Consider the following 23,241-nt stretch of genomic DNA (forward strand, 5'->3'; position numbering starts at 1 on the left):
TTTATGTATTTTCGGACTGACTGACCTGCTGAATTCTTCCAGCTTTTTGTATGTGTTCGAGATTTCCAGCATCTGTAGAATCTCTTCTGTTAAGAGCAAGAATACTACAGCAGCATGTGTACACGTAAAGTAGAAGCAGATTTAGACCAAATTTAGACCTACTTTGTCATTAAGATCATGGCAGTTACTCCATTTGCCCTGGTTCCTTTAATATCTTGAATTCTTCTGATCTATAGTGTGTTTCTGTCCAATTTGAATAATTTACCACAAGTGTCTGGAATTGTCTCAAGGAATGTCATAAAGATGTTGGAGTCATTTTGGTAATGTTGTGGAATATATCCTAGTTCAGGATTAAACTTAGCACGACAATGTAACACAACTCATCTCAAAAGTTTCCTATCTAGAAATGCCAAAATATGAACCGTAATTAAAAATATCTTGGATGAGGCATTTCCTGAGATTGCACAAAAAATATTAAAACAAAGGAAGTTGAGAGAACACTCTTCATTTGACTGCTGCCAATTTTTATCTTTCAATTGACTTTAGTTTAAACTCTAGTCCCTTAACTAATGTTGTGAGAAAATTAATACAATGCACAAATTACTGCAGGTTTTTTTTAGGGGAAATGCCATTAATAACCCTCTAATGACCTCAGAGGATGTGTAATAAAAGCCTGTCTTGTTCCTGTCCCATAGTTTCCAATTGATTTATAAAGTATAGATTTAAGGAGCCAGGGCATAGACAAGAACAAAAATCATGACCTCCTTCAAAATATTATGCAATTGTACAATGAATTTGGGCATGGACTTAAATGTAACCAGTACATTGCAATTACTGTAAACAAAGGTTGTGTTGCTTTTTGCCATAGACAACACATTTCAACACTATTGTCTGGCTTGGTGGAACTTCTTGGTTAGTTCTTAGTTTATACAACTAATTATACAGCTAGCTCTTCAATAATCGCTTCTCCTTCCATCACTACTCATGGCATCACCACAGAAGCCCCAATTGGATTAACTAATCCAAATTTACATGCCATTTTCCTGGTAAGGTTATCTAGATACAATTTGTCACATGTGATGGGTAATTTTGACTTGGCTTACTTTCACTCAAATTATAAAATGAAGGAATCATCTCTTGTAGAAATTTTAGTAAATGCTTAAGATGACATTGGATAGATTTTTGTACAGTAGGGGAATTGAGGGTTATGGAGAAAAGGCAGGTAGGTGGAGATGAGCCCATGGCCAGATCAGCCATGATCCTATTGAATGGCAAGGTAGGCTTGATGGGCCGGATGGCCTACTCCTGCTTCAATTTCTTATGTTCCTCATTAACCACAATGAATAGGGGTATGGATTTCCCACAAAATGAAGCTAAAACCTTTCCTTTGTACATAATACACTCCCCAATACACTTAATTATGGTCTATAAGTATGAAAAGCATTTATACACATTAAAACATTTCAGTTGATAAAAAAAATTGTATTAATAAGCTATTCCCATTAAATCTATTGATGCATACAACAGTAATCACCAGTATAGCTGTATAAATATAGGCTACGCTCAACTCATAGTATGCAACAGGGAGTGTAGGCGTGTGTGTGCGTGTGTACACAAAGGTTCTGCAACATATACATGTTATAAATGTACATAAAATCAATGGATAATGAGTTTTTCAAAATTTTATATGACAATAGAAAACATGTTTTCTGATATCACTCTGTAATGGTAGCAGGATTTTTACAAACATGAAAATCAAGTGGTTTTGAACATTGATGACACTGACGAGGTAGCATTTTTCTGTCGTCATTAAGAGTCAGCTATGTTGTGTGCAAATTAGACTCTCATGGCTTCCCTCCCTGCACAAGACTGATGTATCAGTAAGATTTCACATCAACTTAACATATGTCAAGATGAGATTTCACAGCATTTCAACAAATTTTATGATGACAGCACCCTACAGAACACCAATTCTGTTTTAAATGTTGATCTCACCAAAGTAAGACTTGGAAATGTAAACAAAAATTTGATGATCTGTAAAATATGACTTGCTGAGTTGCTCCAGCATTTTGTGTGTGAGATGCAAGGTTTCCAGCATCTGCTGAATCTCTTGTGTTAGAAATTAAGTATTTCACAGTTCCATGGTTTTAACTAGGCTGCAGAACAACATGTTACCAGATGATGGCACCATGATATAGAAACAGAGTTTTGGCATTAAACATAGAATCTTAAATACTCATTGGACAATACAGCAGACGTATTATTAATTTCACACACAAACATTGCTTTTCCCCTCTCTGATTTTTTTTTTAAGAAAACCCATGGGAAGAAGTGTTTCTTCTAAAATGGTAATTAACCGTAGCCTGATCCAGTGAGTGGGATATAGACACTGAAGGGCTTTCCCCTTGTGTGACTGACACTGATCCTCTTTGCTATTCTGTACATTAAGCTAAACCTCCATCCTCAAAACAAAGCTTCAGAATCTCAGAACATAACAATTATTATTCTATTCTGACAACAGGGAGCCATTGGATTTGTGAGTCCCTGGTAAAGATTCTGTGGCTATGGTCATCCCCGACCTTCTAATGCAGAGGTAAGAGCTAGCCGAGTCACGCCATGTCATCTGTCAGTTTATTATTTCCTATGCGTATTCAACAATTAATTCAATAAAAAACTGCTACATTAATTAACACTTCCTCTTTTGCCATGATGAGGCCATTCTCAGGGTGGAGGAGCAAAATCTCATTGTGCCTAGGTGGTCTCCAAAATAACAGCATGAACATTGATTTCTCCTTCCAGTACTTTTTTTCCCATTCCCCCTTGCCTCTTCTATTCCCAACTCTGGCCTCTTACCTCTTTTCCCCACTGGCCTATTACCTTCCCCTGGTGTCCCTCCTCCTTCCCTTTCTCCTATGGTCCACTCTCCTCTTATCAGATTCCTTCTTCTCAGCCCTTTGCCTTTTCCACCTATCACTTCCCAGTTTCTTGCTTCAATACTCCCTCCCTCACCCACTTAGATTCACATATCATCTGCTGGCTTGTCCTCCTTCCCCTCCCCCCCCCCAACTTTTTATTCTTGCTTCTTCTCCCTTCCTTTCCAGTCCTGATGAAGGATCTTTGCCAGAAATGTTGTCTGTTTATTCATTTCCATTGATGCTACGTGATCTGTTGAGTTCCTCCAGCATTTTGAGTTGCTATGGATTTCCAGTATCTGCAGAATCTCTTGTGTTTAGTCGCCACTTAAACTGAATTTATAATATGGAGGATCTGGACCAAAATAAAGAATTTTCCCTCCAAAGTAACAGCTTAACACAAAGGATTCATAGGGAACACACAGATGGTTCAAAATGGGGTGTGTATTGTTTTTTTTAATTCACTATTTCTTGTCCATGGACACTCAACAGTTGGACTGATTATACTTTGCCTTTTGAATATAATTTTAAAAGACTGCAAAAATATTGGCTATTGCTTTAATCTGTATCATTGGGTATTAACATAAATAGATTGGATTTACTTTTTAAAGCTGGCTGTTTTTTCTTTAATTTCCGTTGAAAGTAACTTAGGATGTCACATACACAGGTTCTAATCAGCATCTTTCATAAATGCCACATAATTGTGTGTATTTTCACTATGATCCTTGAGAGTTATTTTACTTCATAATTCACATTAGTGTGAGGTGACTTGGTAAAGGCAATTATTCATTACGTCAATGAGAGTTGGTTGAAGCTTGCCCTGGGTTGCACACAATGATGCACATTAACACATTAGCATATTAAAATCAAAAAAAAATTATGTCTGAGAATAACAGAAATATGTTGATTTCAGAACATTGTCACCTATGGCATTACTTCCCAATGGATTCAATATACTGGTCCATTGATATAATCAGGGCATTAAGTTGCTTGCAGAATTACTAAAACTAATGTCAACATTCCAATTAACTCAATCTTCTAATTATAGGGCAATTATTTGTGTGGGTAGCAGCAGCATTGTCTAGTAGGGAAATGTTCACAGCTCTATAAATGAAAGTACTTCGAGTTTAATTTTATTCATTAGGTAGACGTACCTTGTGAAGGGCAAATCTCTTTCCAAGTGGGGAAAACATCAAACCATGAAGTGAAATGAAAGCAGAAAATACTCAAGACAATATTAAATGGAGAGGTGAGATCCCAGCACTTGAACTTGCATTTGGTTTCATTGAAACAGAATTGGAGGTCAAGGACAGAGAGGTCGAGGTGTAACTTGACTAAGGATATTACAGTGGTAGGCTTAGAAGCTAATGGCTGAAGCTAAAGTTGTCGGTCAATGTGTACCGCTGACATTCAAACAACACGCTCGCTGTGTGAATGCTCAATTTTTCACAATCCTGCAGTAACCCTGATTTTCATTAAACTTGCTTGCAGAGGTAGCTCATGTATTATACCAAAATAAAATAATTTATTATTTGTATTGGATTGAGAGTTTAAGAATTATGAGTTGTTTTGAAATTAACTGATGCTATTGTACACAGTGCCGATATAATGGTGAAATATGTTCATTTAATTTGCGACATAATTTTTAATGCAGGAAATTTGCATTGTATTAATATTGGTACTCCTAAAGGAGAAGACAGCAAATACAGTTTATGCTCCCAAATTATAAATTGCTCTTTATGTTTGCAGTATAATATTTCAGAAAAAGATGGACAATTTTTCCATTGAAACAAATACTCCGTTAACTGTAAAACAAAATGCTGGAGGAACACCAGCAATTAATTCCAGTCCCCATTAAAGGAAGGCAGATGAAGAGGTGAAGAGGACTATGTTGATAGGAGTATTGTCAACAGTTTTGGACCCAAATATCTCAAAGGATGTATTGTCATTGGTTCACAGCATGATTCTGGGAATGAAGGGGTTAACATGAGAAGTATTTGGCAGGGTTGGGCCTGTACTCGCTGGAATTTAGGAGAATGTGTAGGGTTCTCATTGAAACCTACTGACAATTGGAAGGACTAGATAGGGTGGAGTTCCTACTGGTAGAGGTATACAGAATTAGACAGCACAGACTCAAAACTGAGGGGCAACAGAAGTTACTTCTGTTTTAGAACAGAAGTAAGGATTTTTTAAAGTCAAAAGAGTGGTAAATCTGTGGAATGACAGGCTGTGGTGGTGGCCAAGTCTGTGGGTATATTTCAAGCAGAAGTCGATAGATTCCTGAATGGTTGGGGCATCAAGGGATATGGTGAGAGGGCAAATGTATGGGGTTGAATGGGATCTGGGATCAGCTATGGTGAAATGGCGGAGCAGACTCAATGGGCTGAATGGCCTAATTCTGTTCCTATGTATTATGGTCTTGTGGGTCCATGGCATTCTCAAGGGTAACAGTGAGCAGCCAGAAGTCTTGGTACATATTGGCATCAATGACGTGGGTAGACAAGGTGAGGAGGTACGGATGAGAGATTTTGGGGAGCGAGGTAGAAAGCTGAAAAACAGGACCTCCAGGGGAGTAATCTCTGATTGCTGCCTGTGCCACGTGCCAGAAGAATAGGAATGATTTGGCAGGTAACTGTGTGGCTGAATAACTGGTATCAGGGTTTAGAGTTATGGATTATTGGGATCTCTTCTGGGGAATGTATGGGCTGTACAAAAGGGCCAGATTACACCTGAATCTGAGGGGGTCCAATATCCTTGCGGGCAGGTTTGCTAGAGCTGTTCGGGTGGTTTAAGCTAATTTTTCAGGGAGATGGGAACTGGATTGATAGTGCTGAGGTGGTTTACAAGTAGAGGAAATGTATAGTGAGATTCCCAACAAGGAAAGGTTGATGATGGGGAAAAATTGGAGTTAACAGGATAATTTGCAATGTAAGAGAGGCAGACTAAATCAAAAAGGGTGAATACAGGACTGATGGTGTTATTTAAATGTGTGCAGTATATGGAATAAGGTAGATGAACTTGTAGCACAATTACAGATTGGTGTATATGATGTTGTAGACATCACTGAATTAAGGCTTCGAGAAGATTACAGCTGGGATCTTAATGTCCAAGGATTATAGCTGGGATCTTAATGTCCAAGGATACACATTGTATCCAAAGACAGGCAGGAAGGCAGAGGTGGTGGGGTTGCTCTGTTGGTTTAAAAAAAAATTGAAGTCAAATCATTGGAAAGAGTTGACATGGGGTTGGAAAGTGTTGAATCATTGTGGATAGAACTAAGGAGATAAATACAAACCGCCTAATAGTAGTAAAGCTGTGGTCTTAAAAATTACAATAGGAGATAGAAAATGTAAGATGAAAGAACAATGTTATAATACACATGGAGGAGTTAAATATGCAGGTGGATTGGGGAAAATCAGGTTAGTGCTGGATTCCAAGAGGGGGAATTTCTAAAACACCTGCAAGATAGCTTTTTGGAACAGCTCATGGTTGAGCCCACTAGGGGATCAGTTGGGTGATGTACAATGAACTGGAATTGATTGGAGAGCTTAAAGTAAAAGAATCCTTGGGGGAAAGTGATCATAACATGATCAAATTCACTGAATTTCAAAAAGGAGAAGCTGAAGTCAGATGTATCAGTATTGTAATGGAATAAATAGAATTGGAGGCATTGAGAGAAGAGTTGGCCAGAATGGATTGGAAAAGAATACTGGGAGAGATGAAGGCAGAGCAGCAATGGCTGGAATTTCTGGAAGTGCTTCAGAAGGCACAGGATATAGACATTCCAAAGAGAAAGAAGTATTCTAAAGGCAAGATGATACAACTGTGGCTAACGAGAAGTTAAAACCAACATAAAAGCCAAAGCAAGAGCATATAATAGAGTAAAAATTAATGGGAAGTTAAAGGGTTGGGAAGCTTTCAAATACCAACAGAAGACTGAGTCATTAAACGGTAAAGATGGAAGGAGAAAGTAAGTAGCCAATAATATTAAAGAGGACACCAAAAATGTCCTCCATACCCCTATTACCCATGTCCCTATCCAAATTTCTCCTAAACATTGCGATCAAGCTGGCATGCACCACTTGTGTTGACGGGTCGTTCCACACTCTCACTACCTTCAGAGTGAAGAAGTTTCCTCTCATGCTTCCCTTAAACTTTTTTCACCTTTCAGCTTTGACCCTTGATCTCTGGTTGCAGTTCTACACAACCTCAGTGGAAAAAGCCTGCTTGCATTTACCCTATCTATGGCTCTCATAATTTTGTATACCTCTATCAAATCTCCTGCCAATCTTCTATGTTATAAGGAATGAAGTCCTAACCTATTTCATTTTTCCTTATAATACAGGTTCTCCAGACTTGGCAATTTCCTTGTAAATTTTCTTTGTACACTTTCAACCTTTTACATCTTTCCTGTGACCAAAACTGCACACAATACTCTAAATTAGGCCTCACCAATCTCAACCTAACATCCCATCTCCTGTACTCAATAGGCCAGTGTGTCGAAAGCTTACTTTATGACCCTATCTATCTGTGACACCACTTCCAATGAATTATGGACCTGTATTCCTAGATCCCTTTGTTCTGCAGCACTTCTCAATACCCCACTGTTCACTGTGTAATACCTAGACTGGTCGGCCGTACTGAAGTACAATGCCTCGCTCTCGTCTGCCATTTTTCAGCCTATTTTTCCATCTGGTCCAGATCCTGGTTTCATAATCTTCCTCGCTGTCCACTATAGCCCTAATCTTGGTCTCCTCTGCCAATTTGCTGAAGATCCAGTTAATCATCCAGGTAAGTAATATAGATGGCGAACAACAATGGGCACAGCACCGATTATTGTGACACTCCACTAGTCATGGGCCTCCAGTCAGAGAGGCAACAGTCTACTGCCACTCTCTGGTTTCTCCCACAAAGCAAATGACTAGTCTACTTTACTACCTCATCTTGAATGCCAAGCAACTAAACCTTGAACAACCTGCCATGTTAGAACTCATCAGCTGCCTTGCTAAAGTCCATGTAGACAACATCCACTGGCTTGCCTTCAACTTTTCTTGTAACTTGCTTGAAAAACTCTAGGAGAATTGCTAGACATGGCCTACCATGCTGACTATCAGTCCACATCTATCCAAACACTCATTTCTGGAATCTTAGAATAACTTCCAATAACTTTCCCACCACTGATGTCAGGCTCACTCTCATAATTTTCTTGTTTATTTTCAGAGCATTTCTTAAACATCGGAACAATAGCTATCCTCCAATCCTCAGGTACCTCACCTGTCGCTAAGGATGTTCTAAATATCACTTGTACTGGCAGCTCATTCCACACTTCCATGACCCTCTGAATGAAGATGATTTCCCTCATGTTCCCTATAAATTTTTCAGCTTTCACAGTTAATCCATGACCTCCTGTTTGTAGTCATATCAACCTCAGTGGGGGGGTAATGCCTGCTTGCATTTACCTTGCCTCATAAGTTTGTATACCTTTATCAAATCTCTCAATCTTCTACCTGTAAGGAATAAAATCGTAAACTATCTAACCTTATATCTCAGGTCCTCCAGACTGGGCAACATCCTTGTACATTTATTTCTGTAGGTAGGTGACCAAAGCTACACACAATACTTCAAATTGGGCCTTACCAATGTATTGTACAACTTCGACGTAACATCCTATATCTGTATTCAATACTTGGATTTATCAAGGCCAGTATGCCAAAAGTTTCTTTACGACACTATATACCTGCATACCATAGTTGCTTCTACTGAAGTGCAACACCTTGCACTTGTTGGCGTTAAATTCCATCTGCAATTTTTTTCCAGCTGATCCAGATCCCTCTGCAAGCCATGATAGCCTTCCTCACTGTCTACTACACCCCTAATCTTGTGTCATCTGCAAGTTTGCTGATACAGTTAACCACATTATCATCAAGGTCACTGATACAGATGACAAACAACAATAGACCCAGCACTAATCCCTGTGGCATTCCACTAGTCACAGGCCTCCAGTCAGAGAGGCAGTGATCTCTTTGGCTTCTCCCACAAAGCCAATATCTAATTCAATTTAGTACCTGATATTGAATATCGAATGGCTGAACTTTCTTGACCAGGCTCCCAAGCGGGACCTGTCAAATACCTTGCCAAGGTCCATGTAGACAACATCTACTGCCTTGCTCTTATCAACTTTGCTGGTAACGTCCTTGAGGGAATCTATAAGGTTAGTTAGTCATTATCTACCATGTATGAAGACATGCTGACTAACTTTAATCAGTCCATGTCTATCCAAACACTTGGATATCTGGTCCCTTTTGAATATAGTCCAATAACTTTCCCACAACTGATGTCTGATTTGCCAACCTATAATTTCCTGGTTTATGTTTAGATCCTTTTCTTAAACGATGGAACAATATTAGCTGTCCTCCAATCCTCTAAATCTCCTCTCACTAAAATTCTCTGCTAGGGATCTGCAATTTTGCACTTGCCTCCCACAGCATCTGAGGGAATACTTTGTCAGGTCCTGGGGTTTTATCCAAGCTGATTGCCTCAGGACAGTAAACACCACCTCCTCTGTAATTTGTATAGGGTCCATGAAGTCGATGTCGCTTGCCTCACTTCTACAGACTCTGTCCATCTGAATAAATACAGATGCAGAAATCTTATTTAAGATCTCCCCCATCTCTTTATGCTCCAAACACAGATTACCATTCTGATCTTCTAGTGGATGAAGTTTGTCCTTTACAAACCTTTTGCTCTTAACATATCTGTAGAATCCCTTGGGATTCTCCTTCACCTTGTCTGCTAGCGCAAGCTCATGCCTTTTTTTTTTAGCCCTCCCAATTTCTTTCAAGTGTTCTCGTGCATTTTTTATACTCCATAAGCACCTCATTTGTTCATATCTGCCTATACCTGCTTTGTACCTTTTTTTTCTTAACCAAGGCCTCAATATCTCTTGAATACCAAGGTTCCCTAAACTTATCATCTTTACCTTTTATTCTGACAAGCACATTCAAGCTTTGTACTCTCAAACTTCCATGTTTTGAAGACCACCTACATACCAAGTACACCTTTGCCAGAAAACAGCCTGTCCTAATCCACACCTGCCAGATCATTTCTGATACCATCAAAATTGGCCGTTCTCCTATTTAGAATCTCAACCTATGGACCAGACTTAACCTTTCCCATATTTACTTTGAAACTAATGTCATTGTGTTCACAAGATGCAAAATGTTTCTCAACACACACTTCTGTCACCTGCCCTGTCTCATTCCCTAATAGCAGATCAAGTATCAGTTTAAATTCAGTTAATTAAATGACTGTCAAAAATAATCATGTAACTACCAACTTGTTAAAATCCCATTTAGTTCACATGTCTTCATAGGGAAGGAAACTTTCTGTGCTAATCTGCTCTAGACTTTAGATTTTTGCTGATCTATAAGTATCCTAATTGAATATGAGAACATAAAATGTAGGAGTTGGAGTATGCAATGTATCTCTTTGAACCTGCTTCACCATGCAGAAAAAGTAAGGCTGATCTTATCCTAGCCTCCAGTCTACTTTTTAAAATTATTTCCAATAATTCTCACTTCTTGCGGCGATTGAATTTTCTTATGAAATTGACATAAAATACTCTGTTCAAGGGCAAATGGGAATGGGCATTAAATACATAATGTTCATACTCTCTGAATGAATTAAAAAAAACAGGTGTGAAATATTTTGTGTATGGCTGAAATATATGAACACTAATTTTTCAATGGAACTAATAAAACTAAAGCTGCTACAAGGTCCAATAAAATTGTGATAACAGGAAGAGGTTGCTAATGCATATGGTACTGATTTTTTTTTCAATCTCTTGCCAAACGCATCTTTAAATACAAATGGAAAGTAAGTTCCGTTTCTGCTTCGTTGAAACAGGTAAAATTAAGGAGTTCTGCACTATCTGCATTTGCAATGATATTTCTGTTATTCCACAAAGTTCTTGTATGGATTCCAAATTAGTGCTTATGTGAAGATGAGTTTTCAAATCATAAATCATCTCTAATCACTGCAAATTCATGATTTATGGGTTCATTGAAAATTGCTCTTGCATATACTGTAGTATATTTATGAACTGTTGAAGTGGATACTGTATAGTCATCAAAATCTTATTATAATCACCAATAGCCTATCAAACACCATGATGCTATGACCAAAGAACTTTTGGTAAGTTTTCATCTCCTCAGAGGTCTAAAAAAGCTTGACATTTTCCTTTTTGACCCTCTCAATTTTTATCAGGGTGCCATTTTTTTTAAAAATCATCCAACCTGGATGCATCATGGCCTGGTATGGTATTTGCTCTGCACTTGATCACTATGAACTGCAGACTATGATGTAGACACAGCTCAGACATTATGGAACCTAGCCTTCACTGTATGGACTCTGTCTATACTTCTCACTGCCTTGGTAAAGCAGCCAGTATAATCAAAGATCCCACTCACTCCAGACATTCTCTCTTCACTTCTTTCATCATAAGATACAAAAGCCTGAAAGCTTGTACCAAGCTTTCAAGAATGGACAGCTTCCATTCTGCTGTTAAGGCAAGAGAATGGTTCAAGAAGATGGACTCTTCACCTCACAATCTAACTTGTTCTGACCTTGCATCTTGCAGTCTGCCTAACCTTCACTTTCTCTGTGACACATTATTCTACCCTGTTATTGTTTTTCCTACCTCAATGCACTGCTGTAATTGACGTATGGACAGAATGCAAAGCAATTTTTTTCACTGTACCTCAGTACATGTGACAATTTAAAAATTTCCAAATTCAAATTGTGTGAAGTGTTAGCATTCATTTTTAATGACAATACAAACTAAACTCTTAAAGTAGCAGGCAAGGAACTTCAGTAGAACATATGTGCATTTTCTTTTCAATTTTCCTCACTTGTATAACTATAAATAGAATTCCAATTTATTTGTTGAAAAAAAGACTTTTTGCTAGCTTGCAGTTTTTATTAACAGACATACTTCATTGATTCCGCGGGAAATTGGGTTTCATTACAGTCGCACCAACCAAGAATAGTGTAGAAATATAGCAATATAAAACCATAAATAATTAATAATAAGTAAATTATGCCAAGCGGACTAAGTCCAGGACCAGCCTATTGGCTCAGGGTGTCTGACACTCCGAGGGAGGAGTTGTAAAGTTTGATGGCCACAGGCAGGAATGACTTCCTATGACGCTCAGTGTTACATCTCAGTGGAATGAGTCTCTGGCTGAATGTACTCCTGTGCCTAACCAGTACATTATGGAGTGGATGGGAGACATTGTCCAAGATGGCATGCAACTTGGACAGCATCCTCTTTTCAGACACCACCATCAGAGAGTCCAGTTCCACCCCCACAACATCACCGGCTTTACGAAGGAGTTTGTTGATTCTGTTGGTGTCTGCTACCCTCAGCCTGCTGCCTGATGCACCATCAATAACTCTGAGATGTGAGTTAAGGTAGGCATTTATTGGCTGGAAGAAAGCACAAGCAGCAAGTGACCACCACACAACATCCTGGAGACTGAGGAAGGGGCTGTGCCTCCAATCACCTTTATACCGGCGTCTGTGGGAGGAGCCACAAGAGCAGTCGGTGGGAGGGGGGGGGCGTGTCCAGACAGGTACATGTAGTTCACCACACTGCCTCAGCACACAACAGCAAACATTGATAGCACTGGCCACCACAGACTCGTGGAACGTCCTCAGCGTCGTCCGGCAGATGTTAAAGGACCTCAGTCTCCTCAGGAAATAGAGACGGCTCTGCCCCTTCTTGTAGATAGCCTCAGTGTTCTTTCACCAGTCCAGTTTATTGTCAATTCGTATCCCCAGGTATTTGTAATCCTCCACCATGTCCACACTGACCCCTTGGTTGGAAACAGGGGTCACTGGTGCTTAGCCCTCCTCAGGTCCACCACCAGCTCCTTAGTCTTTTTCACATTAAGCTGCAGATGTTTCTGCTCGCACCAGGTGACAAAGTTTCCCACCGTAGCCCTGTACTCAGCCTCATCTCCCTTGCTGATGCATCCAACTATGGCAGAGTCATCAGAAAACTTCTGAAGATGGCAAGACTCTGTGCAGTAGTTGAAGTCCGAGGTGTAGATGGTGAAGAGAAAGGGAGACAGGACAGTCTCCTGTGGAGCCCCAGTGCTGCTGACCACTCTGTCTGACACACAGTGTTGCAAGCGCATGTACTGTGGTCTGCCAGTCAGGTAATCAATAATCCATGACACCAGGGAAGCATCCACCTACATCACTGTCAGCTTCTCACCCAGCAGAGCAGGGTGGATGGTATTGAATGCACTGAAGAAGTCAAAAACCATGACCTTCACAATGCTCGCCGGCTTGTTCAGGTGGGCGTAGACACGGTTCAGCAGGTAGATGATGGCATCCTCAACTCCTAGTCAGGGCTGGTAGGTGAACTGGAGGGGTCTAAGTATGGCCTAACTATAGGCCGGAGCTGCTCTACAGCAAGTCTCTCCAGGGTCGTCTTGATGTGCCTATATATTGTTTCTTTTTGAATTGTGCACCTGTCTTGTGAAAATTCACTTGTTAAGCTGGTCTCCAGAAGCTTCATGTAATATAGCAGCACGTTGCGCTTGCTTCCAGTGTGAAACATTTACAGTCAATGCCATTAGCAAAGCCCAATTTATGCTCCATAGTTAGTGAGAATACCAAATTTAATTGGACAATTAAAGCAACACACACAAAATTGCTGGATAAATACAGCAGCTACAGAAAAGAGTAAACACGCGACATTTTGGGCCGAGAATCTTCGTCAGGACACCTTTACTTTGATTTCCAGCATCTACAGATTTTTTTTGGCATTGGGGGATTACTTGATCCTGAGTAAAGAATGGAAATTTACAGTAGCTGGAAGTGTGGCAAGGAACAACCAAGTGGAATTTGCAATTGGTTGATCCACAGGGTCCAGTTGAAAGCTCTCACTCAGCTGTAAATTACTGAGTCTGTCAGTACCTCCAGTTGAACTTTCTCCTTGTGTGTTTTCCCCATCCCCCACAGCTGGCAGCCTGTGGTTTTGTATTGCTATGTGCTCCTGTCTCTGATCCTGCTCCACTCTGGCTCCTGTATTACAGAGTACTCCGTCTCTCACCTGTTTCTCATTATTACCTGTATCGCTGCCACTTCTGTCTCATTGTGCTCCACCTATCATCTGCCTCTCTGTTTATTGCTCAGTGTATATTAGTCATTTGTTTTCACTTGTTAGTTGCCAGATTGTGGCAATGAATTCTCCTGAGCCTTTGTAGCATTCGTGTCTGTACTCTGTCTGTCTGAATATTGACTCTGCCTGTTTCCCAATTCTGGTTTTTGGATTTTTCTGGATGTTTTGATTTCTGCCTGAACTTTGATGCAGACTTTGTTGCACCTCAGGATTTGTTACTCAATTAATATCACTGCGTGCACAGTACTGGGTCTGCGATTGGATCCCTGCTCCAGTGCCCTGACAGAGTCCCCATTTCTGTTGAACGTGTGCTTACTTGAGCTAAATGTTCTTTTCTTTCTTTTTAAATCTTTTTATTAGTTTTAAACAAACATAAATGAAACATGAATACAAAGTGTTTGAGAGTACATAATTAATAGTTTAAATAGACATTCAGATGTATAATAATAAAAATATATAACCTCTCAAGCTCAGAACATTAATGAACAAAGAAGGAAATAGAAAAAAAAAGAACCCCCCCCCCCAAAAAGAGGAAAAAAAACAAAAAAAAACTAACCAACATGGGCCATTGAATAATATTAAGTACATATACAGTAGTGCCAATAACTCCGAACCTCCATCCAAATAATTAAGGATAATATAAGTAAGGTTTAGGAAAAGACAATTCAACTCATGTGAAAATGTTGAATAAAAGGTCTCCAAGTTTCTTCAAATTTAACTGAAGGATCAAAAACCACACCTAATTTTTTCTAAACTCAAACAAGAAATAGTTTGAGAAAAACACTGAAATACAGTTGGAGGATTAATTTCTTTCCAATTCAATAAAATAGATCTTCTAGCCATTAATGTAACAAATGCAATCATTCATTGAGATGAAGTGGATAAACGGTTATTATCTGTCATTAGTAAACTGAAAATTGCAGTAAGAGGATGTGGTTGGAAATTAATATTTAAGACTTTTGAAATAATACTGAAAATATCTTTCCAATAATTTTGTAAACAAGGACAAGACCAGAACATATGAGTCAATGAAGCAACTTCAGAATGACATCTATCGCAGGTTGAATTAAGATGAGAATAAAATCGAGCCAGTTTATCCTTAGACATATGACCTCTATGTACAACCTTAAATTGTATTAGGGCATGATTAGCACAAATAGAGGACAAATTTACCAATAATAAATTTTTTTCCCATTGCTCAGTAGATATAGGACAATGCAACTCTTCTTGCCATTCCTTCTTGATTTTTTCTGATACATCTGACTGTAAATTCATGATCATCTTATAAATGATGGCTACTAAACCCTTTTGATAAGGATTAAGGGCTAAAATTCTTTCTGTAATGTCCAATGGACATTCTTTTGAAAAAGACTAACTCATTATACAAAAAATTTCTAACTTGCAAATATCTAAAAAAAAAAAGGGTTTTAGGTAAATTATATTTATTAGATAACTGTTCAAAGGACATAATGTTATCACCCAGAAACAGATCACGAAAACATGTTATACCTTTTGTTTTCCATAAAAGAAAAGCTTGATCGATAGATGAAGGCCGAAAAAAATAATTAGATATTATAGGACATGATAAAATAAATTTATTCAAACTAAAAAATTTACGAAATTGAAACCAAGTTCGTAATGTATATCTGACTATAGGATTAGTTATTTCTTTATTCAATTTGAATAAAGAGAAAGGAAGCGAAGATCCTAAGATTGAAATCAGTGAAAAATCTTGCAGATTTACATTCCAAATTTACCCATTGTGAGCAAGTAGCTATAGTCAATTCTTGTGTCCAGAATATTAAATACCGTATATTAACTGCCCAATAGTAAAATCTTAAGTTTGGTAAAGCCAAGCCGCCCTCCTTCTTAGGCTTCTGTAAATATTTTTTGCCCAATCTAGGATTTTTGTTCTGCCACAAGTAAGAAGATATTTTAGATTCAATAGCATCAAAAAAAGCTTTAGGAATAAAAATTGGTAATGCTTGAAATAAATATAAGAATTTAGGTAGTATCATCATCATAATAGCATTAACTCTACCAACTAATGACAAAGATAATGGAGACCACCTAATAGCAAGTTGCTTAATTTGATCAATTAAAGGTAAAAAGTCAACCTTAAATAAATCTTTGTTTTTTTAGTAATTTTAATACCTAGTTAAGTAAAATAATCTAACAATTTTATATGGTAAATGTTTATAAATTGGAATGCATATTTAATGGAAATAGTTCACTCTTGTTAAAATTCAATTTATAACCAGAAAAATTACTAAATTGAGCAAGCAAAGACGAAATAGCAGGGATAGATCTTTCAGGGTCAGATATATATAATAACAAATCATCAGCATATAATGATACTTTATACGTCCTCTCCCCACGGGTAATACCCAGAATATTAGGTGATTCACGATTAGCTATAGCCAATAGCTAAAGCGATGTCAAATAGTAAAGGACTTAAAGGGCAACCTTGCCTTGTACCACGAAATAGCTGAAAAAAAGGGGATCTTTGATTATTGGTAAAAACCGAAGCTAAAGGTTTATGATATATTAATTTAATCCATGATATAAATTTTGAACTAAAATTAAATTGTTGCATTGTAGTAAATAAATATGGCCATTCAACTCTATCAAATGCTTTTTCAGCATCTAAAGAAATAACACATTCTGGTATTTTAGATGAAGTATAAATAATATTAATTAATTTTCTAATGTTAAAAGATGAATAGCGATTTTTAATAAATCCAGTCTGATCTTCAGAAATAATTCAAGGTAATATATTTTCTAATCTAATAGCCAAAATTTTACTGAAAATCTTAAAATCCGTATTTAACAAGGATATAGGCCGATAGGATGCACATTCAGTAGGGTCTTTATCTTTTTTAAGAATTAAAGAAATAAAAGCTTCATAAAAAGATTGTGGTAACTTACCTATACTTAATGCATCTTTAAAAATTTTACAAAGCCAAGGAGAAAGTATAGAGGAAAAAGATTTAAAAAATTCTACGGGAAAACCATCTGAACCAGAAGCTTTACCAGAATTCATTGAAAAAATAGCCTTTTCTATTTCAGACTCCGTAATAGGTGTATCTAAAATTACGTCATCCTGAACAGTTACTTTTGGAATATTCAATTTCCTTAAAAATTCATTTATTATAGAAGAGTCCTTAGTGAATTCTGATTGATATAAGGAGTTATAAAAATCTTGAAAGGCTCTATTTATCTCTTTGTGGTCGACCGTCGAGCTAAATGTTAGTGATTGTGGAACTCCAAGCTTTTATAAGAATAACTACAACAGGTTTTCAAGGTCTATGTTTAACAAAAACTACTTTGTGGAGAAATGGAGCTCAAGTCCTATTTTGGGCCATTGTTTGTACTGTAACAAATACATGTTTCCTTTAGCTATTTTTCCTAAAGCTATTTCAGCTTTAAGTTTAGCATGTCAATATCCATTCTGATTGGGACAATGGTGAAGCAGTTATCAATTCAATAACTTCAGCATCATGGGCATTAGGAAGATTGAAATTGGTCTCCCAGCTTTGTAAAGTTTGAACGTATTATTTCAAGGCTGCTAATCCATTTCTTTAACTGCATCATATAATACTTTGTATGTTTCCTTTATGGTGGCATTCTTAATGTTTTTACTATGGAGAAAAGCTTAAAGACTTCAGAAGTAGGAAAAGTAAATGAAGATATCTTGCAGTTGGCTATCATTACAGTAGAGGAAGAGCTGGCTGCCTTAAAAGGTGCAAAGGTAGACTCTTCTGCAGGTTAATCCAAGAACATGCTGGCAGGCTAGAGAAGAATTTGCTTGTGCACTGGCTGAGATATGATCATATGTGAGCTGTCTGTAAACTGGGAAGTAACAAATGTGCTTTTATTTGAGAAGATGGCAAAAAAAACCTAGGAACTATAGATCATTTAAGTCTAACATATGTGTTGGGTAAGTTAATAGAGCAGATTCTGAAAGATAAGCTATACCTTCATCTGGAAAGATAAGTGTTTATTAGGTGTATTCAGCATGGCTTTTGCATGGGAAATTGTGTATTAGGAATTTGAGTTTTTGGATGAGGTGACTAAGAAAGGTGGGGGTGGGTTGAAATGGACCTCAGTAAAGTCATTGTAAGGTTCCACCTGACAGGTTGTGCTGAAAGGTTAGATCACATGGGATCCAGGGAGAGCTGGATAATTAGATACACAACTGGCTAGATGGCAGAAGGTTGTTTCTTGAAATGGAGGCCCATGACTACTTGGGCCTCAATGCTGGGCCCATTGTTGTTTGTCATCTAACCATTTTATTGGCATGGCACTTGACCCTGGAACATCTGGACAGTAAAGATGCATGCAGCAGAATGCTCTTCATTGACTACAGCTCAGTATTCAATACTATCATCCCCTCAGAATTAATAAATAAGCTTCACAGCCTTGGCCTCAATGCTCCCTTGTGCAAATGGATCCTCTAATTCCTCACTTTCAGATCCTAGTCAGTTTGGATTGTCAACAACACCTCGACAATCTCCATCATCATAAAGCATCACAAGGCTATGTGTTTGCCCCTTTGCTTTAGTCGCTTTATACTTATGACTGTGTAGCTAAGTACAGCTCCAATGCCGTATTTAAGTTTGCTGATGACAACCCTGTCATAAGCCAAATCAAAGGCTGTGACAAATCAGCATATAGGAGGGGGACTAAAAATCTGGCTGAGTGATGCCACAACAACAACCTCTCATTTATTGTCAGCAAGACCAAGGAGCTGATTATTGACTTCAGGAGGCTGAAACCAGAGGTCCATGACCAGTCCTCATTGGGAGGATCAGAGAATGAGAGGTTATCAACATTAAATTCCTCAATGATATTATTTCAGATCTGTCCTGGTCCAGCATGTAACTACCATTAAGATGAAATCACAGCAGCGCCTCCACTTAAAAGTTTGTGAAAGTTCAGCATGTCATTATAACTTTGTCAAACTTCAATAGATGTGTGGTGGGAGAGTATATTGACTGGTTGCATCACAGACTAGTATGAAACACTAATGCCCTTGAATGGAAAATCCTACAAAAAGTAATGGATATGGCCTAGTCCAGGGGTCAGCAACCTTTACCACTGAAAGAGCCACTTGGACCCGTTTCCCACAGAAAAGAAAACACTGGGAGTCGCAAAACCCGTTTGACATTTAAAATGAAATAACACTGCATACAATGTTTTGTTTTGCCTTTATGCTATGTATAAACAAACTATAATGTGTTGCATTTATGAAATTGATGAACTCCTGCAGAGAAAACGAAATTACATTTCTGCATGCAACAAAAACATTTTGAACTCCGAAAAAAAGACGTTGGGTTGAAGGTTACTTTTAAGTAAAATACTCAACGTCTATTTGAGTCCTTCTTGTATTTATGAAAAACGCCAAACTTAAATTTGCCGCCAGCAGCAAACCAAAAATAACGTCAGCCAGCTGTCAACCTGAAAAATAAAAGGACTGTTTCACTGAACAATGAAAACATATGAATATACGTAAAATAATAGGCAATTAAAATATTTATCATACTTGGTCAGGTTGACTCACACCTGACAATGCAGTCGTATTCAGTAGGGATGGATCGATGCTTAGGGGAGTGACCGGGAAGGATAATGTGTTTTTTTCCTCTCTGAACTCACAGAAGCGTTTCCCAAACGATGTTTGCATTGCGATGATTGCAGAATGTAAATACTCCGAATTTATCATGTTGTGACCTTGTTTGAACTCTCTCAAATTGGGGAAGTGAGACAATGTGCCTTTCTGTAAATCTCTGGCAAGCACTGTCAACTTGCGCTCGAATGCCAAAACATCCTCCAACATGTGCAGAGCTGTACGTCCTTACCCCTGAAGAGCTGTGTTCAGCGTGTTCAGGTGCGCTGTCATGTATACCATGAAGTGTAGCTTTTCCAGCAACTCTGGCTGTTCCAGCTCAGGAAAGGTGAGCCCTTTGCTGCCCAGGAAAGTTTTCACTTCTTCCAGACACGTGACAAAGCGTTTCAGCACCTCCCCTCTGGACAGCCAGCGATTAAAAACACGTTGTAGCGGTGTGCTACACGCAGTCAGTAAACTGCAGTCAAAGATAGCTTTATTCGAACTAAACAGCCTTGCTTTTAAGCCTCCCTCAACCCGCCCCCCCATGGGCGCGGATGCTGCAAAAGACACGTACTCACAAACCCCCGTAGGCTATCTCCCTTAGCCTGAACGCTGGCTAATTGTGAGCTGGTTCGGATGTGTCAGGAAATGGGTCGCCACAACGTCTTATTTAGATTGTACAAGATCACCATAATCTTCAAATTTAGAATTACATTTCAAAAACTAACAAACTAACATAAAATACATTTTAATTAAATACTGACCAATTATTTCCCAAAGCAACAGGGAGCCGCAGCACAGACGTAAAAGAGCCACATGTGCCTCCGGAGCCGCGGGTTGCCGACCCCCGGCCTAGTCCATCACATGTAAGGCCCTCCCAACTGATGAGCATATTTACATAATGCTGTTGCATAAAGGCGGCAGCTGTTATCAAGGACCCCCACCATCTCTTATTGCTGCCATCAGTAAGGGGGCACAGGAGTCTTGGGGGACACACCATCAGGTTCAGTAGCAGCAACTTCACTTGCTCCATCACAGAACTGTTCCAATAAGCAATGGACTCACTTTCAAGGACTATTCATCTCATGTTCTCGATATCTATCTATCTATCTATCTATCTATCTATCTATCTATCTATCTATCTATCTATCTATCTATCTATCTATCTATCTATCTATCTATCTATCTATCTATCTATCTATCTATCTATCTATCTATCTATCTATCTATCTATCTATCTATCTATCTATCTATCTATCTATCTATCTATCTATCTATCTATCTATCTATCTATCTCCTTTCATCGATTCTATTTTTTAACGTGATTGCCCACAAGAAAATGAATCACAGATTGTATATGGAGATATATGTACTCTGATAATAAACTTCCTTTGCACTTTGGTCTTGTGGTAGTGAGTTGAGTAGCCCTTGCTCATGAACATTTCCTGGGTGTATATTTTGCTGACTGCAGCTCTTCATCTATACCAATGGCTGAGATGCACAATTGTCCCTATTGTCCTATACTTGTAGCTAAAAAGAAAGCTCAGGGCACAACTTGAGTGCCATCATGGGCCTGGGTGGAAGTACAATGTTGTGCAGTGTATTGGGAACATGTGAGTGGAACAGAACAAACTCTGCTTCCTTGCTCCACCCATATTATCCACCCCTTTTCTCACTCCAGCCCAGAACATCCACCCCCACCCCTTGCTCCTCCAGAACAAGCTTCTCTTCCCCCACCCCCAGATTGGCACTGCAGAAAACACCTTCGGCTAATGGAAAAACCTGATCCCCATCTAGCAGAGATGTGAAGATTTTCAATATTTCTGTATATCTGTGAAATTTGGAAGCATTCAGGAGATATTGAAGATGAAACCATTACTTTGAAAAGAAAGTGCATTAAATACTTTAAATATTTAAGCACATCGCTTTGAACAGAAACAATTTAAAGAAGTGATTTTGAGATCACAAAGAATATTCTGTATAATTTTAGGACCAAACTGGGTCACCCCAAAAAAGATCATGACAGAGATAAAAAAGAAATAGATAACAGTGTTAGTGTGTTTTCCATCTAAAGAGAACTACTAACCTATGATCTGTACAATTCCTAAAAGGAGCAAGCTAGATCAAATGCAGCTGCCAATTCTTAGCTATCTGAAGAGCATTCAAGCTTAAAGGCACACTCCCCATGATTACTAGCCAAGAGAAACACACAAAATAATGACTTAATGAGAGGCAACTTGGCAAAGAAGAGAGCTTTATGAGAAAGGTGCCAGGAGAGACGTCTTTGCATGCATAATGTCTCCCACAGTGGCAACGATTCCTTGACAATGTAGGAATGCTGAAAGAATTTCATGACCTAACTGAATATTTTGAAAAGAAATGTTGTCTTTCATCCTCACTCACACCCTCCCTCTCACTTCCACATTCACCTCTCACACTCGCGCTCTGTCTCTCTCCCCATCACACATCATACCTCTAAATGAAAGTGAATGGAAAAAGTTCATTCTATTTCATGTTCTCCATTTTGGCTAAAACAGGAGGAAGGTCTCCCAGATAGGTAGGGAGGTACAGATTACATCAACTGTGACTGGAGGAGACAGCCCTCATCATGGGCTGAAGGATCACCGTGGCTAATTAGCTCACGAGTAGAACTGTCAGCAATAGTTGTCTATGGTTCCTTCTACAGCATTCACTTTATGTTGGTTCACTGTGTAGGTGGAACAGAAACAGCATGTTTCTGATTTGAATTTTGCCCATTGTGGGAGGTGGCTTCCTTTCTGCTTTTCTGATCCCCAAACCCTGTGTTCACTGAATCAACCTTTTCCTCTTCTCATGCACTGTGTAGGCAAGGATGACTTGCTTCCTTGCCAGTTCTCTAGATTCTGGGGTGAGCAAGGAGTCCCAAATGAGGCTCACGGATTCTGCTGCAGCTGAGGAAGAAGGATGGCTGGGTTGTTGGGCTGTTTGGGTGCTCTGTGCTCCTTCTACTCTTAGTGCATGACCTACCATTGCTCAGTCGTAAAGTCTTGGGCTCCTCTTCAAATGCTGTTCTCTGAGTGAAATAATGGGTGTAGGATTCTTGTGAACTAGTGATAACATTGCACCTTTCAAGGAGAGCTTAGGAACATTCTTGAATAATTTTTCTGACTCCCTGGATATTTCTTCCCAATACTATGAGCTTGAGTGGCTAATTGAGACACATGGCAGAGATCAGCTGCTGACGAGTTACTGTTTGCTGTGAGCACTGTGGCAGCAATTGAATGAACTGCTCAGTAATTGTGTGCTAATACAAACACTCCTTACAGTCTGACTGCATTCTAAGGAGTATGGGAGATGATCTAACAGTATTGGAATTATCATGTCAACTGCCTGAAGGTCAGTAGAGAGATTCTTTAAATCATAACTGAAAGACAAATGCAGCACAGTTTGCTCCTTGCATTTTTATGACTTTTCAACTGTAGTTATTTTGTTTGATGTCTTTTAAATGTTGCTAATGTGCCCACCTCAAACACCTTTTCTCTCAGGTTATT

The 23,241-nt window shown here is 38.7% G+C and overlaps 1 long non-coding RNA gene across 2 annotated transcripts in view; it reads left to right on the plus strand.

The window, feature by feature from the left end:
* LOC132402486 (uncharacterized) overlaps positions 1 to 23,241 on the plus strand; it is a 44,641-nt gene that overhangs the window by 17,233 nt on the left and 4,167 nt on the right. For both annotated transcript variants that reach the window (XR_009514917.1, XR_009514918.1), the window contains exons 2-3: positions 2,522 to 2,593; positions 4,057 to 4,161. This is a non-coding gene — a long non-coding RNA (uncharacterized LOC132402486). The remainder of the gene's footprint in view (positions 1 to 2,521; positions 2,594 to 4,056; positions 4,162 to 23,241) is intronic.

The sequence above is a fragment of the Hypanus sabinus genome, chromosome 12 (assembly GCF_030144855.1).
Source record: "Hypanus sabinus isolate sHypSab1 chromosome 12, sHypSab1.hap1, whole genome shotgun sequence".
Classification (NCBI taxonomy): Eukaryota; Metazoa; Chordata; class Chondrichthyes; order Myliobatiformes; family Dasyatidae; genus Hypanus; species Hypanus sabinus.